The sequence below is a fragment of the Coenobita brevimanus genome, chromosome 25 (genome assembly GCF_032717465.1).
Source record: "Coenobita brevimanus isolate Jiangsu-jjx chromosome 25, ASM3271746v2, whole genome shotgun sequence".
Classification (NCBI taxonomy): Eukaryota; Metazoa; Arthropoda; class Malacostraca; order Decapoda; family Coenobitidae; genus Coenobita; species Coenobita brevimanus.
Window position 1 is genome coordinate 31,580,168 of NC_136978.1, and position 18,957 is coordinate 31,599,124.

Below are 18,957 nucleotides of genomic sequence, written 5' to 3' on the forward strand. Positions count from 1 at the left end.
AAAGTAAACAAATGCTTTTCTTTTATACATCTGATGTTTATTTTTGCTTTACAGGTATAACAATAGACATACTGAACAGTTTTAATCATATATATATATATATATATATATATATATATATATATATATATATATATATATACACACACACACACACAGATGGGATATGCTTCCCGAAACTAGTCTATCTATCTATCTATCTATAACCCAACGCCCTAATCCCGCAAAGGGTGGCTGCAAACAAAACGCCTCCAAGTCACTGTCACCCACCATTTGACTACCCTCCCCCCAACTCAACCCCCCTCCCTCATATACCTCTCAACTCCATCCCTCCACCTCATCCTCAGTCTACCCCTCCCTCTCCCTACCTCCACCTCACCTACATACACCCTTTTAGTCAGTCTTTCATTCTCCATTCTCTCCACATGTCCAAACCACCTCAGTGTATTTCTCCTAATCTTCTCAACCACACCCACATCCACCCCACAACGTTCCTTCACTTCTTCATTCGTCAACCTTTCCCTTCATGTCACTCCACATGCTCCTCTCCAGTAACTCATTTCCACTGCTCTCACTCTTGACTTGTTCCCCTCTTGCAAGGTCCACGCCTCTCTTCCATACGTCAGGGTAGGGATCACAATACTATCATGCAGTGACTTCTTAACTTCTATGCTCACCTCCCTGTTTCTCATCACTGCTTTCAGTGAACCAACAATCTTCCTTCCCTGCTGTACCCTTTCATGCACTTCATCCCCCAAAGTTCCATCCTTACTCATCACACTACCCAAGTACTTGAATGCACTCACATTCTCCATATACTCACCATCCAACCTCACTGTACATTCCGTGACTTCATTCCTCTCAAACACCATAACTTTACCTTTGTTTACATTAACTTTCAGCTTCCTCCTCCTACACACTGTCCCAAATTCATTCACCAAACCTTGCAACTCCCATTCATCTTCACTCAGCAATACTGTATCATCAGCAAACAGCAACACCGGAATCTTCCAAATCTAACCCTCATTCATTAGAGAAACCCCCACATCCACTGCCCTATCCTGCACCTCCTTTACAACCCCATCCATGTATATATTAAACAGCCATGGAGACATCACACAACCCTGTTTCAGCCCCACATTGAGATCAAAGAACTCACTCACCTCACCATTCACTCGCACCGAAGCCCTAGCTCCTTCGTACATACTCTTCACAGCATTCAACAATTTCCCACCCACTCCATATATTCTTAATATCTTCCACATACCTTGCCTATCTATTCTGTCATAAGCTTTCTCCAAGTCCATGAAGGCAGCATATCTTTCCCTTCTCTAGATACTTCTCCACTAAACATCTTAGAACAAATATCTGATCTACACACCCATTTCCTTTCCTAAATCCCCCTTGTTCTCCAACTAGCTCCTCTGTCATATGCCTAACCCTATCAATGAGTATTCTACCATATATTTTACCAGTCATACTAAGAAGACAAATACCCCTATGGTTACCACATACTTCTCTCTCCCCTTTTTCTTTATATAAAGGAACAATTATACCTGATTTCCAGTCCTCTGGAACCCTTCCCTCTTCCCAAGCCAATCTACACAACTTCCATATCCACTCCACAACACTCTCACCCCCATACCTCAGCATTTCACCACACCATCAATTCCTGGGGCCTTTCCCAACTTGATCTTCTTCATTGCTTCCACTACTTCCGTCCTACTGATCTCTTCCTTCCTCCTCTCATCTCTTCTTCTCCCAGCCATTCCCCAACCACTTATACTTGCACAGCAGTCACTCTCTACACTCAACAAATCCTCAAAGTGCTCCTTCCATCTCCTCAATTTCTCTCTCTCTTCCACCAACAATCTATTATTCCTCTCTTTCACTCCCCTACTATTTCCCCTTTCATACTGACTTACTTTCTTTACCTCCTTCCTAAACAATTTCTTACTCTCCCTCTATTTCACACTCAGATTTCTCCCAAACTCTTCATCCACTTTCTTCTTACTCTCCTTCACTAGTCTCTTCACCTCCCTTCTCCTACTCACATATACCTCTCTCTTCTCTCTCTCATCTCCCCTACCTCTACTCGCTAACCATTTATTATATGCCTTCTTCTTTTGTTCCACAGCTCGTTTCATCTCATCATTCCACCATGCTGTCCCTTGCACACCCTTGCATCTCCTCCTCACTACACAAACCACCTCACATGCTGCGCCTATCTCTTCCATGAATATCTTACATAGGTCTTCCACCCCTTCCATCTGCTCTAGCTCATACCTTCCCAATCTTTCTTCCACTATACTCTTATACTCTGCCATTTTCTCACCATCTTGCAAATTCTCCACTCTTCTCACAGGAGCTGTTTCCTCCTGTCTTCCCCTTCGTCTCCTCAACCATTTTCTTTGCAGCTTTACCTTGGCCATCACTAAGTGATGGTCCGAGATTCCATTCCCCCACCCTCTCCACACTCTTGCATCCAACACTTGTCTTCTCATTCGCTCATCCACACACACGTAGTATATCATTGCCTTTTGTTCATCAAGTTCACCATCCATCCACCTCATTACTCTCCATGTATACCGGTGGATCATCTTATGTTGAAAGTAGGTGTTGGCTATTGCCAACCCCCTACCAGGACAGATGTCTACGAAAGCACTACCATTCCCATCTACAGTACGTCAGCTGGCACACCCCACTGACCAACCACTCCATCCACTCGCACATTCCCAACTTTACCATTCATGTTTCCAATCAAAAGCACTCTCTTGCTCCTCTCAGATTTGTCCATACATGCTTCTACTCTCGCCCAAAACTTCACTCTTGCCACTCGGTCCTCTGTCGGAGCATACACACATACAATCGCCCACGCTTGTATACCTACTTTCATCCTCACCCATACAATCCTTGCACCCACTGTTCCATACTCTTTTATATTCTCCTTCCACTTCCTGCTTATCATCAGACATACTCCCTCTCTTGCCCTCTCATTCTCATTAACTCCCGCACATATACCTAATCCAAATTCCCATTCTCTCACCCTTTCACCTTTCCATTTAGTTTCATTCAATCCACATATATCCACTCTTGCATCCTCAAGCACCTGAACAATCTCTCTCTCTTTCCCTTCATCATTCATTCCTCTCACATTCCATTTTCCCACCCTCAGAATGTCCTTTGTCCGTTGATTAGTCGTCAACGTATGGTCCGTCCTCGTCCGAGGCGCTTTATTCGCTTGTTTAGTTAGTTCTTTTTACGGGGTTGGGTACTAACCCACCACCAACCCTTTTAGACGCCTCGTACGACAAGCAGGGATACTGGGGGAGTATTCTTGAAACCCCCCCCTACCCCCAGGGAATAAATATGGAATACATATGAATTGGAAAATCACTTTGATTTTCCTTGGCTGGCTCTATAGTATAAGATTCCCCACGGGCACCTCAGTTGTTGAATATATATATATATATATATATATATATATATATATATATATATATATATATATATATATATATATATATATATATATATATATATATTGTACAGTGAAATAATAACATATATATAAAAACACTGTTTGCAACACATATTGATACATGTAACAGAAATCATGTTTTCATTGCTTTGAATAATATTGAAGTATAAGTGGAAAGTCCTTGCTTAAAAAAAAAAAAAAAAAAAAAAATCTGGTATCCTTCATACTATTTTCTGTGAAACTGTACAAAACAGTTTTGCTTAGTATTCAGGCATAGGTTCACTTTGCATTTGGAACATACAATATTTGTTTTTCCATTGCATCCTTTCCTTTTACACATCCTTCTCTGCTCTTCTACAACAGGCCAGTAGCGAACACTGTCAATTCTGACAGATTGATCAGGCAAGGGTTGAGGTCTTCCAACTTTAGCAACTTTGGGTGGTATAGCAGTAGCATCTGTGAGAGACAGACTTCCTCTTTTACGACTGCATTCTTTTCCTGTCATTATCAGGAAAATGCTACCTTTATCTTAAAGAATGCCAAGGGGAGTAACTCTGACCTTGGTAGTTTGAGGTGGAGTGCATCCGTTCTGTGCAAAAGCCAACTGTTGACAGTCACCATGTCTATCATATGGAAAATCAAACGTTGATAGTATTTCTTTGATCTAATGTTGATTCTGTACAAAGAAATTAGGCAGTCTGCCAAGTCTACCCCTCCCATTGCTATGTTATACTCTTGGACAATATCTGGGCAAGTGATTTCAATCCTTTGGGAGTGCTTCTTATCATACCTTGACACATTTCCTACAGGATATGCTTTGGCAAAAGTGGACACAAGGTGAACTACTTTGGTGTCATACCATTTGACATGTTTTTTTTTTTTTTTTTTTTTAATAACAGAACGGAGGAAGGAAAAACAAATGGAAAAAAAAAATAATCCATACACCAGATTACTGGTGTCCTCTGTTCATAAAATATCTGTAACAGTTAGTCTTGAACAGTTGTAGGTTGAAATTTGGAGGAAAACAACTCTGGGGAAGCGAGTTCCAAAGAGATGCAGTTCGGGGAATGAAAGAATTCTGATAGGCAGAAGTTCTGCAATATGGTTGAGTGACATTCCAGTCATGAGCGCTACCAGATGCCCGTGTACCACGAGGGAAGGCATGGAGAGGTGGCACCATGGACGCAACTTCGTCTGAGCATTTGCCAAAAAAATATCTGTAAAATAATGCAAGGGAGGCAACATTCCTTCTTACTTGCAGGGGAGGTAGTTTATATGTAATGGCAGGGTTATTAATGATTCTAACAGCTTTATTCTGAATTTTGTCTAGTTGTCTTAATGCAACCTCTCCACAACCATCCCACAAGGGCGAGCAATATTCAAGCTGAGAGCGCACATGACTCTTATAAATTATAGCCAACTGCTCATCGGCGAAGAAGTTACGGACTCTGTACAATAATCCAAGTTTCTTTGAGGCGGTTTTAGCAAGTGATCTGACATGAGAGGTCCAGCTGAGGGCACTGTTAAGTGAGACACCAAGAATTTCAATACTTTTGGAAATGGGAATATTAGTAGCACTGAAGGTAATGTACGAATCTGGCAATATCTGTCTATTAGTAAACTGTATATATTTGGTTTTACTAGCATTAAAAGAGACAAGGTTGTTTTGTCCCCATTCACTGATTGTAGATAGATCTTGATTAATGGAGATGGCTGTACTGAGTTGAGAGGTAGAGATATTAGACTTTGTAATTGGATGTCTGAGTGTGAATGAACTATGTAGTGTTGAGTCATCTGCATATGAGTGAATGGGATTGTGAGTGACAGATAAGAGATCATTAATGTGAACCAGAAATAGGGTTGGCGCCAGAACTGATCCCTGCGGCACGCCGGCGTTAATTGAGTGGAAATTTGAATATACATCATCTACTTTTACTCTTATTTTCCTGTCACTAAGATAAGAAGAAATCAAAGGAACAAAAGACGTTAGTCCATAGCAAGGGAGTTTGGACAGCAGGGAACGGTGCCATACTCTGTCGAATGCTTTAGAGATATCAAGAGCTACTGCATGAGTTTCTCCAAAAAGATCAATTGACTGATGGATCGTATGAGTTAAGAGATTGAGTATGTCAATGGTGGATCTTTCGCGGCGAAAACTGTATTGTCTATCACTAATTAAGTTGTTGGATTCAAGATGTTTAACAATATGCTTATTAATTAAAGTTTCAAATACCTTACCAAGAGAAGATGTGACAGCTATTGGTCTGTAATTGGAGGGGTCAGACGAACTTCCTTTCTTCGGAACTGGGTGGATATTGGCTTCTTTCCATGAATTTGGGAATAAAGAAGTACGTATGCATAGTCTGAATAATTTAGCTAGGACAGAGGCAAGTTCAGGGGAACACTTTTTCAAAACAATTTCTGTACCACCGTTTGTACTCGTTAGTTCTGCATAAGCACCTCTTCATTTTTTCACTAGTTGTTTCTCATCATCCTTTCCCTTCTTTATGTCTGATAGGCATGTTTGACGCACTGTGCCACAGCACCAATTTCTCTAGATGCTAAGTGCCTGAGCAAAGGTGAGGAAGTGAACCAGCTATCAAAAAACAAATAGTGATTACAGTTGGATGGTATGATTTGAGATAACTGTAAAACTACATTTGAGCTTGCACCAAGATCAGGTACTGTAGGATCATTCAAAGGATTGATTTTGCCTGTATATGTTAGGAAATCATATGTGATGCCATCCTTGCCTGCTAAAACAAAAAATTTATAACTATACTTGTGTGGCTTAACAGTACTGTTGTCAACCATATGAATATTACTTTTGACAAATTCACAACAGTTACAACTCATAACTTATGCGTCACATCTCTCATAGCCCCTAAATGGTGAGACCAGTGCATCCTAACATTAGGAAGCTTACTAATAGAAAAGCATATTCACAAGCCAAGCCATTGTTCAAGCTCACTGCGGTCTGTGTTGAGAGGCTTGTTTGGATTTTTTTGAACTGAGTAAAGGTTTGATTGTGTTACAATTTATGTCAAGCAAATCGTCTGTGAGAAATTGTTTTACATACTTAACAGGCTGACATAAATCATCATGAAATACATGTTCTGGGCCAAGATAGCTGTAATCTTTCGTAACATCACTTACATCAGGAGGCACCCATGATGTAATAGTAGCCCTGGCATTAGCCCGAACTGTTCTGGCTGTAGCTTGTGGGGACTCTACACTGTTTTCTGTAGATTCAGCAACTTGCAAAACAACAGTGTCTCCGTTTTCAGACAGTGACAGGTCTGGAGATGCATCAAATGTTGCCCTTTCAGCAGAGGTCTCATCAAATTCTGGTGTATGTAAAAAAGGATTATATATATATATATATATATATATATATATATATATGGTAGATTACTAGTGGAGAAGGGAGAAAAAGTGAGCAGATGGAGAGAACACTTTAAGGAATTGTTGAACGTAGAGGATGGAAGTAATACGAGTATAAGTGGCTGGGGAATGGCTGGGAGAAGGAGGGAGGTAAGAAGACAGGAAGAAATCAGTAGGATTGAAGTTGTGGAAGCAATGAAGAAAGTTAAATCGGGGAAAGCCCCAGGAATTGATGAAGTGAGTGGTGAAATGCTGAAGCATGGGGGAGAGATAGTAGTAGAATGGATGTGGAAGATGTGCAGATTGGCCTGGGAAGAAGGTAGAGTCCCGGGGGATTGGAAGTCAGGTATAATTATTCCCTTGTACAAAGGAAAAGGGGAAAAAGTGTGTGGTAATCATAGGGGCATTTGTCTTCTTAGTATAATAGGAAAAGTGTATGGTAGGATACTTAATGACAGAGTTAGAGAAAGAACAGAGAAATTAGTTGGAGAAGAACAGGGAGGCTTTAGGAAGGGAAGAGGTTGTGTAGATCAGATATTCATTCTTTGATCTTTAGTGCAAAAGTTTATAGAGAAGGGAAAGAAGTTGTATGCGGCTTTCATGGATTTGGAGAAAGAATATGACAAGGTGGATAGACAAGGATTGTGGAAAGTGTTAACAATATATGGAGTAGATGGGAAGTTGTTGAATGCTGTGAAGAGTATGTACAATGGTGCGAAGGCTGCAGTGCGTGTGGATGGTGAACTAAGTGAATTTTTCTCTTTGAAAGTTGGGTTGAAACAGGGATGTGTCATGTCTCCATGGTTGTTCAGTCTGTACATGGATGGCGTAATAAAAGAGGTACAAGGTAGGGTAGTGGATGTTGGAGTGGCCCTGGTGAGAGAGGATAGTGTTTGGAAACTCCCTGTACTGTTGTTTGCAGATGATACTGTGTTGTTGAGTGAAGACGAAGGGGAGCTGCAAGGCTTGGTGGTTGAGTTTGAGAGAGTGTGTAAGAAACAGAATCTAAAAGTGAATGTAGGGAAGAGTAAAGTGATGGTCTTTGAGAGAGGTGAAGTCAGTACAGTGAGGTTGGATGGTGAGGAATTGGAAAATGTGAGTACGTTTAAGTACTTGGATAGTGTGATGAGTAAGGATGGAGGTTTGGAGGGTGAAGTGCTTGAAAGGGTACAGCAGGGAAGAAAGGTTGCTGCTTCTTTGAAAGCAGTGATAAGAAACAGGGAAGCGAGCATGGAAGTGAAAAAGTTACTACATGACAGTATTGTGATACCAACTCTAACGTACGGAAATGAAGCTTGGACGTTGTTGGAAGAACACAAGTCAAGAGTGAGAGCAGTGGAAATGAGTTATTTAAGAGGAGCCTGTGGAGTCACATGGAGAGCCAGGCTGACGAATGAGGATATAAAGGAGCGTTGTGGTGTGGATGTGGATGTGATAGGAAGCGTTATAAGGAACACACTGAGGTGGTTTGGCCATGTGGAGAGGATGGAGGTTGAAAAACTGACGATGAGAATGTATGTGAGTGAGGTGGATGGGGGAAGAGGGAGGGGGAGGCCGAGGATGAGATGGAGGGATGGGGTGGAGAGGTATATGAGAGAGGGGGGTGTGAGTTGGGAGCAGGGCAGTGAAATGGCGGGGGACAGGGCGACTTGGAGGCGATTTGTTTGTGGCCACCCCAAACGGGATTGAGGCGTCTGGCAAAATGTATATATATATATATATATATATATATATATATATATATATATATATATATATATATATATATATATATATATATATATATTTATATATATATAAACAAAATGAAAAGACAATGTGGCTGAAATTGAAATAGATGTAATTTCTGGTATATCTAAATGAAAACTCACGGTCCAATTAAACAAATACCACAACTACCCAGTACTACGTGTAGTAGCAAGTGCAGCTGACGGCATGGCAGGGTCATCTTCGACCTCTTCCTCAGCATCAACATCACTGTCATCCATCCCTAGATCAACCTCATGCACTAATTCAGGATCTCTTGCACGTACTCTGTCTATTTGTCTGCCATAAAATGTTGTCAATGGGATATCTGCAAATAATAATAATAATAATAATAATGATCAGTAAGGGGCTATAACTATAGATCAAAACTATATATGTAATATTGACCAAAATACTAATATTTACAATGTATTTGCGATTTATGTTCAGCTTTTTCGACGAAGTAAACGATGAGCCTGTGATGTTCCCAACTGGACGAATTAGCCCTCTAAAAGAACATTTGTATATACACAATAATATGCTTCAAACACTGTATTTATACATACTACAGTAACTATGAACTGTTCAGCTACCTCTATGAATTTTTCCATCGCCGTAACTTATTTGACATTTCATTCATCTGAGCACATATGAGAGAGGCCAGCAGCAAAATGACGTACACTGGCGGCCAAAGTCCTGTCCTGATCCCAGCACAACATGAATCTTTACCAACTGAGGTTCGAACAACGATGCTTCGGGAGAAGGGGGATACGAGGTGATGGGGTGGCAGGAGACGGGGTCAGAGGGAGGGATTCACTGTCTAGACCCATGGGATGATAAGTAACCAGTATTGCCATGATCTCAATATGATTCACTGATAAGGTTATATTAAATTAATAAATATGAACATGATGATATACAAGTAACTACATATTCCGTGAGACATAATTTTTTATAAGGTGATTTAGAGAATCATGGTTAGTCCTGTCATGTTTCTCAGTCCTCGCAGCGTAGAAGCTGTTTCTATTTCATTTCTTAAATCATCGTTCGCATAACTGTGATTCGTTACTTTCTTTATAGAGGGGCCAGTCGTCGGTTATCATTGGATATGAAACTTTTCAGTGTATATTATGGTCATACACTTCTGTCGTTAATAAGGTTATAATTCGTACCACATTTACAGGTATACCATCGTTATTTTGAGTCTCTTCAGCTAAGGAAGGACTTTATGGCAAAAGTCTGGTCATTTCAATCAGTTTCGGGAGAAGGTACTCAGGATGAAGTTAGAAAATATATCGGCAAAATTTAATTTAGAGGAAACTGAAACACATGAGTTAAACAAATGCTTTTGGCCTATATCAATCAAACACAATTAATGACACACAGTAAAGTAGTTAGTGTATTTATTATACAGATTTGGAATATTACTACTTACATATACAAGTAACTCACCCTGACTGTATTAAGAAAAACATTCATATATAATTAGACTTATTTATGGCAACCCTACGAAAAATAACGGTGATATTGACAAACATAATACCAAGCTTTTGGTTAATCATTGCCCACAGTATATACATATAGAATACATACGGTATTACTTTTCATTATGAAAGCAATCTCACACGGAATCGAAGAAAATTACATCATCAAGCATTTAAAGATGCAAACACATTAATACAAGGTCCAGTCACCTCTAGCTTGAACATCTTCAACAACCCTCCTGGGTAGGGATGCCACTAAATTACAGTATGACAAATATTTGGACGATTTCCTCACAGACTCCTAAACCTCAAGGGCTTTACGTTCTACAGCTTATTCTTCACCCACGCCCCAGTCCTTCCACATAATGGCCCATAAATTCTCGATTGGGTTTAGATCACAACCCTCTGAGGGGCAATCGAGGACTTCCACTTCCTGGTGCTGATTTAACCAATTCTTTAACACTATGCACATATGTACAGGACTCCTGTCGTGAAAAAGTCTAATAGGATGAGGAAGTGGGATTGCCGTATTTCGCACGGATGGCAATAATACGTTTTCTAACACGTCAATGCATTTTTGCCCTGTAAATCTTCCTTCTGTTTTCGTCAATTCTCCAGGTCTCCCTAATACTTTAAAGCACAGCCTAGTCTATACTCTATACTGGCTGGAGATAGTTTTTTATTTCTTGCCCGTCCTGTAACAGTGAATGTCCATCTCGTGAGTGCGTCTTCTCGTCGTCCGCTGATCACAGGGAAGCTCTAAAGTCCGAGTAACCTGAACTGCTGAACACTTTGACTGCTCGTTTACCATATTCGCTGTACGGGCGACATCTTGACGGTGAGAACCCAAGGTCTTTCACTGCCAGGCTTTGTCTTCACTGAGTCCTTCATTTGCCACCGACGAATCCATCAATTCACAGTCCTAACAGAGACACCTGTGGGGAGGGCAATTTTTCTTGATTTTTCCACTTCCCACATCCCGATGATACGGCCACGGAGGGTAATGCTCAGGATCATTTGCATTCTTCCCTTCACCCACGATCTAAGTAGGGGAGGTCAGCCAGACAGGGGAATCCCCGCCTGCATGACGTCACACGCGCCCCACTGCCTTCCCAATCCTTGCTCTCAAAGCTGGCTGGCTGGCATCAGCATGGACGCGCTGTCTGAGATTCGACCACAGTGCGTCATTCATAGCTTTATCTCTTCTACATTATATTTTGTCTTTATAACAATTTACCATAACTATAGTCAATACGTCAATAAATCACATTATCTTCCACCTGTAACATTCCACAGCAGGACTTAGTTTATGCTTCTCCTATCTATCTGTATTTCTAGTTTTATACTTAATCGCACCTTCCCACCAAGGTGGGGTAACAATACGACTAAGGAAAAGAAAAGAAAATAACGAAAACCTCCACACGCAAATACACGTTCAATCACATTCACATTCATCTATCTATCTGTCTATCTGTCTCTCTCTCTATCTACCTATCTATCTATCTATCTATATATATATATATATATATATATATATATATATATAGAAAACGCGAGCAACGTTTATGATGGCTCTTGGATAAATGAAGAGATCAATTTAATTTCCATCATTTATTACTGTGAAGAAATACAGTCATCATTATTGGTGTATATAATATTTCTCTCTCTCTCTCTCTCAGGGCTTGATGCTGTGGTGTCTAGATCATGGTGTCCCTATTCATTCATTCATGCACGGAATGGGACAAGCTGAACTTGCTTGCTAGAGGGCTGATGTGACGTCACGCAGACTCACGCGGGGCGCTGTCTGGCTGACCTCCCCTTACTTAGATCATGCCTTCACCCATCGCTTTTCCGCGCCTTTCTGCTATTTGTACAGTGAATACAAAATAATGCAATAGTTTGTATTGTAGTCTTAGACTTGTCACGAATTCGTGCGATTCTGTATCTAAACAAACTCGTGACATTGAACTTTGGTGGGAAACCGCGAATTCTAGTGGAATTCCCAATAAGTATGACTCAGTCAACCGCCACGCATTCACTCGATTGGGACGGTTTTCAGAACATTTTTCACTGTTTCATAAGTGATCGTCCTTGAGCGCGACATTGGTGCCTTCGCTGCGTGATTTATTGTGGGCGTGTTTCACTCACATTATTTCCGTTGACCGTTAGCAAGCACGCCGGCCCTTGCCTCTCTCACACAATTTGAAGTCAGTCAGGATTAAAGCGCCGTGAGGGAAGGTTCGTGTAAAGCGAGTCCTGGAAATCTCCACTCAGTGTGAATCGGTGCAGAGGTTTAGCGGTTGCAGCGTCCGTCCTACATGCCGACGCCCGGTTCAGTTCCGCTTAGCCCACTCTACTGACCAGTATTTCCTTTCGTTGTTCCCGGGCTTAAGAGTTAAGCTTTTGAGTGAGCGAGTGAGTGTGTTCTTATTTTGAATTCATTTGAGATTCATGTAACGTAAAATTTATTTCATTGTAATTAATAAATTTACAGTTCTTTTTCTTGAGCTTAAGGTATTGTAAACTCGTGTTTTATTTCTCCACATTAAGCTTATTTTACTTGTCTCTCCTAGTTCGCATAAACGCTTTGTCTGTTTCATAACTGGTACTTAGGCCAGTCCTCTTGTACTAAGCTTAGATCCGTTGTGCCAGCCTGAATTTAATGCACCGGCAAGAATCTGTTTATTATTTTTAGCATTAGTTATTGATTGTCAGGGGTGGAGTCACTTTCTCTAGAGGCTAACAGTACTAACAAACAGTACGTGTGAATAATTGGTCTCTGCTGTGTACTGTTGAGAAAGTTTATAAATTCTCGTCCTTGGAAAATCGGTGAAGTAAGCCGGCATTAAGGAAACTTACTCTTGATTTTCACAACTCAATTCATTGTTCATATTTTCAAGTAACATTTTAAAGTATTATTTAATATACTAATTCTCAAAGCCCCGTGATAAGACTAGTTATGGTTCACTGTTGATTATATTGTACAATAACACTGGTAAAACCATATTGCACTGCCACTCTCCTATACATTCAGAACAACCTCTCTCTCTCTCTCTCTCTCTCTCTCTCTCTCTCCACACACATATATAGATAGATAGATAGATAGATATGATATAGATATAGATATATAGATATAAATTTATATAAGTATATTTCTATATACGTATAGATAGATAGATAAAGTATATTTTTATATACATATAGATAGATAGATAGATAAACAGATAGATAAACAGAGATAGATAGATAAATAGATAGATATAGATATATGTGTATATATATATATATATATATATGTATATATATATATATATATATATATGTATATATATATATATATATATATATATATGTATATATATATATATATATATATATGTATATATATATGTATATATATATATGTATATATATATATGTATATATATATATATATATATATATATACAGTATGTATATTATAGAGACAGACAGACAGACAGAGACAGAAATTCGTGCAATGAATAAGGGGAGGTTTTGAAAATGAGTTTTTTTTTTTTTTTTCTGATAATCAAGAGGCTATGAATAAAGCTGGTTAGACTGTATATATTTAATATTTATGCAATGAATGTCGTGGTATATGTAAAGGGAAACTTTCCGCTACCACTGGTTTATAGATCACCAGTTGGCTCTCCCTGTATTTTTGATCACATATAGCACTGGATCTAAACACGAGGTCCATGGACCCTTAGGGGAGGAAGTAAGTAGAGAGGAAGAGCAAAGATGGGCGGAGAGAGGTAAGGAAGAGGGAGGAAAGAGGTAGGAGGTTGACATGAAGGGTGAGAATGGGTGGAATGGAGATCGAGATGTAAGGGAAAGGGATGGATATACAAGGGAATACAACAAAATAACCAGAGCTATTTAATTTGATCGAAGTTAGCAGTAGTCTGGGATATTTCTATAATCTGCTTAACCTCATCACTTCGTGCTGTCCATTTCCTCCACCAATGAACTGCGGAGGCTGAAAATCACTACGAGAGTTTCAAAGCTGACAATCACGTATTCTCACAGTCTCATGGAATACTTGACCATACTCATATTATTGTAAGCCATCAATAACACTGACCAACCTTGCCAGTGAATCATATTGGGATCATGGCAATACTGCTTACTTATCATCCCATGGATCTGGACACTGAATCCGTCCCTCTGACGCGTCTCCTGCCACCCGGCACCTCCCACCCCTCTCCTCCCGAAGCACCGTTGTTCGAACCTAAGTTGGTAAAGGTGCATGTTGTGCCTGGGATCAGGACAGAACTTTTGACCGCCAGTGTACACCCACCCTCTTTTGTCAAGGCAACTCTGAGCCAAACAGGCCTGGGAAACAGGATCCTCTATGAGTCTATGCCATATTCTTCCCATTATACCCACTTTTGTATTAGCGAACTAAGACGTCCGCGTGGGCAGTACAGGGTTGTGCTTAAATACCGATAAATTCATAGTTGCTTTGGAGATTGCGTGGTCCTTTTTTTTTTTTTATCATATAAACTAAGTTGATATTAATGCGCCACAAAAATCTCAGAGGAGAATGGTTAGGTGTAATATGGAAACCAAATCGTTAACGTTAAGATGTTACGAAATCACCAGTCACTTGGAATATTTTGGTTTGGTGTGTTTGGGCAATGTGTTACGCGAATGGTCATTGCTTTTTACGATAGCATAGCTTGAAACTGCCATCACTCTATCCTTGAACGCTGAGCTGTAGCAACAAATAAATACTGGACTATGTTGCAAGTCACAAAGAATTGCGATGGAAATTATGACGAGCTGTACCACAATGCTTCTACCCTACTCACCTATCTGATATAAACCGCCAATATATATATATATATATATATATATATATATATATATATATATATATATATATATATATAAGCGGTATGGTAACTTGAATTACTGCTTACATTGTATAGAAGAAACGATATCGTTAATGTTCATTTATTTGTCATATATTGTGTATTTCAGATGTGGAATATATCATTAATGTTCCTTTGTTTGACATTTATTGTGTATTACAGATGTGGAATATTTGCACATCTGCCGTACTCCCCCACTGGCGCTCGGGTAGTGCAGGTGGCTTCGTGGACCCCCATTAGAGGTTTCATCCACTTCAAGTATCGAAGCATGTTTCCTGATAAATTCCACAAGTTCGTAAAGTAACCAGTCCCTCTGTTTGTCTACAGCCAAACTCCTTAATACTGGAAGTAGTGGCCTCCAACAATTTGCCTCGACCTGTTTTTTGCCATCAGGGTACTCTCTCTCCAGTTCACACACCCCTCACTAATATACCTCTGCACCCCATCCATTGCTTCTAACTGATTTCAAGATGCCACTATACTGTCTTCATTTTTTTGTTTTCAAAATTTTCCGTCTTTGCTTTTTTAATGCTAAGCTGTAACAGTGGAAATACATTAGAATGTGGCAATAGTCACTACGATGCACTACAGAAGAAAATATGTATGACTGAGCTATGGAACAGATACTGAAAAATGAAGAAAATCATCGCCAAGTGACGATTGTCGTTGTTGTTGTTGTTGCTCAACTTCGGCCCATCTGATGGAACAGACCCGTCGACCACAGGTGAGCAACTGCCCCTATAGAGCTGTCCAATAGATCTCCTATACCGTGCATTTTGTGTCTGTGCGTGGCATGTATTATGCAGTTTTCCATTATGTGTATGCTGTGTTAGCCTAATCTATAGACCGGGCATGTGTCATCTGTGATTCCTCTCAACTCATATCTAGGCTGGTAACTGAGGAGGACTGGGTGATGTGCTGCTGTAAGTCTGCGTAGATGATCTCGGCCATATCAGTTTAAGAACATCTCCGATGGGTGGATGTCAGGAGGGGAACTTGGATCATGGCGTTGTGAATGAGGTGTCGTGTTGGTGTGTGTGTGTGTGTGTGTGTGTGTGAAATGAGTATATAGGCGTTTTTTTCATTGCTAGTGTTGGATATTGTCGTTGAGCCTCTGCAACAATATCCCACCTCCAGACAGGTTTTGATAATCTTTGTGTGGTGGCTGCTTCATGTGCTAAGCTGTGCTGTGTGTCGTGGGCATGTAATGATAGGGGTGTTGTGCACTGACACAAACGTATGCATAGAATTATGTGCCTGTCATATCAAGGTACACTCTGACAGAGAAAGAACTTAGGTTTCAGAGTGTAAGTGGGCCTGCGAGAGTGGTTTTGGTGCAGCCAGTGTTGATGTGTGGGACGTCGTTCTGTATGAGCTACAGAGTGTTTAGTGGGTGTTAGATAGGACGAGAGCTTAAGCCAGAGAGGCATAGGGCATCACTGATTTAATGTATTGTTTGTACAGTAGAGTATAGGGAGTGTTTTTCATTTTGTTGTCCAAAGTCTGGCCCGGTAGTTGCCATCAGTGCATTGAGTCTATCCAGTTTTGTAATAATAGAATTTTATGCAAGTATAGCTTGCCCAATCACGACCTGAGAATCCAAGTTGAATGTGAGAGATATGGAGCAGGAATGGATGATTTGGAAAATTCGTATAAACCACACGAATGAAAGTGAGAACCAAAACAAATCCTCCTGGGCACGTCAGGGTATGGTTATGTGATTATATCAATTGACCCTAAGAAGAATACTAGAGCAAAGCCGGGTAGTACTTCCAATGTGCTGTTTTCCCTACACTAAAATATGAAAAATTTCGATATTTACCCATTAATGACCAAATGGCCCGTATTCTCGACGGTTGAGGAGGCTCCCAACACAATTTTCCTAACGATTTATTTTGTTTATTACACCTTACTGTTCTCTTGTCACATAAATCCTTTCGACATCATACTTTGCAGAAAAAATGTACAAAAAGATATTAACCACCCATATCCAAGAATAAAATCGCTAGGGAAGAGGTGTTGGACAGCCTTTTTAACCGACGAGAATACGAGCAAATGTTGAAAAAAATAAATAAATAAACTCCCACGTGGAACTGAAAAAAAAAAATCCATATTGTTTCAGTTTTCATGGAATGAGGATGAACGCTACAGCTTTTCCATATGAACCGTTTTGGGTCACATCAGGGGAGGGCGACAACACCACACACTTCGGCATGGACTACAACCAGCTGATGTATCTGGCCAGGGCACTCAATTTCACAGTCTATATTTTACCTTCAAGAAACTGGGACGAGGTGGAGTATCAAGTTAAATTAATAGTGCTTCCTTTTTGCATTGTTTTTGTCTGTATGTAAACGTTTTGTAAAAGTTTTCAAACCTCAGAATGTGTCGAGCACAATTAGTTTCTGTGCATAAAGAGGTTGAAGTATGCTCTTTTTCCACGAAAGCTAAGTTTTGTAGGACATTTTCTGCATTTTTGCTTGTGTTAATTGAATTGTTGCTACAGTCAAACAATTGTATCCAGGATCATCGTCCATAAACATAATACCATTAAGCATTTGAAAAATTAAGCCCCGTATCCTTTTCGGTTAAGGAGGCACCCTAGCGATTTCCTTGGCGATTTATTTTGTTTCCTAAACCTTGCTACTCTTTGGCATACTGTTGATATCTTTTCATTTCCACGACAGATCACAAATTAACATAAAAGTTAGTTATTTTTAACTGGTTTTGCAAAATTATACTGCTAAGGAAATGTGTTCCGGAGCTTCCATAACCAACGACAATATTGGCTTGAGTCCTTAAGTCCGATGACATCTTATTACTCATACAACCACCAGCTGATTTTGTTAAAGTTAGGAAGAACTTTTAGTAATAGTCAGTGAAGTCTTTTCCCAGGTTCATAATGCTGCTCCTGAACTGAGTAAATGCATCCGAAATCAACGAGAATTAAATATAAAATGTTGTCTTTGAAACGAGAGGCTTAATAACACATTCTCTCTTTCATTTTGCTTCGTACAGTGACGCCTTCTATTCAAAACGTTTTATGCAACAAAACGTTTTATGCTACAAAGGGAACGTGAACAGTGTCAGCCTAAAATACAAGACTGAAAGGGGGTAACTTCCATTATGAGAACAAGGCTATAGTTTCATATGACAGTATGGTTAGATTCCCTGGACTGGCCTAAACGGTAATGGGACATGTATTTTTCTCATAGATGGATTTCCGAAGTGGCTTAAGTGCAGGATTAAACATATAATCCCTCTCTATCTATCTATCTATCTATTGCCAGACGCCTTAATCCCGTAAAGGGTGGGCACAAACAATTAACCTAAAAGACAAAATTACACAGGATAACCTAAAGGGAAAAGTAGTTAAAGGAAATTTCAACACTCAGTCCTTTATTCTTATGACGTATTTTACATTTGCGTTATCTCCGGACTACTTTGCTTTATTTAGGGAGGGCCTCTCGTAGTAAAAGGGTTTATGAAGCTTACATGTAGCCTTAACAGTTCCAAAAACCTCTCCTAACCTAAATATACTCGCCTGGCAGCAGCAAGGAAAACTAGAAAGTAACTCAGGGGACTATTTTCTTAGCCAGTAACAGGCGTCCTCGACGGAACGGGATAGTTTAATGTATGCCAGGTAAGACAGTTTCACTTACCTTTCCACAGGTAACTGATCAGGTGGAGGCCAGGGAATCATTCGTTGCCAGCGTGTTCTACTCGGTTGTACCCATTCATCTCGAGATGTAAGCAAGACTTCCGTGTAACCAGCATGAACTGTGTCTATCTAACTTGGATCAAGAAGTTTTCGGCAGCAGTTTTTTTTTATTACAGACTGACCAGGAGTTAGGTTGCATCATAATAAATATTAGGTTCCTTTTTTTACATAACCATACCCCTTCATTTCGAGAGGAGGAGGCAGGACCACTATGTTTTAGTTGAAAATGGAAGCCTACAAGTT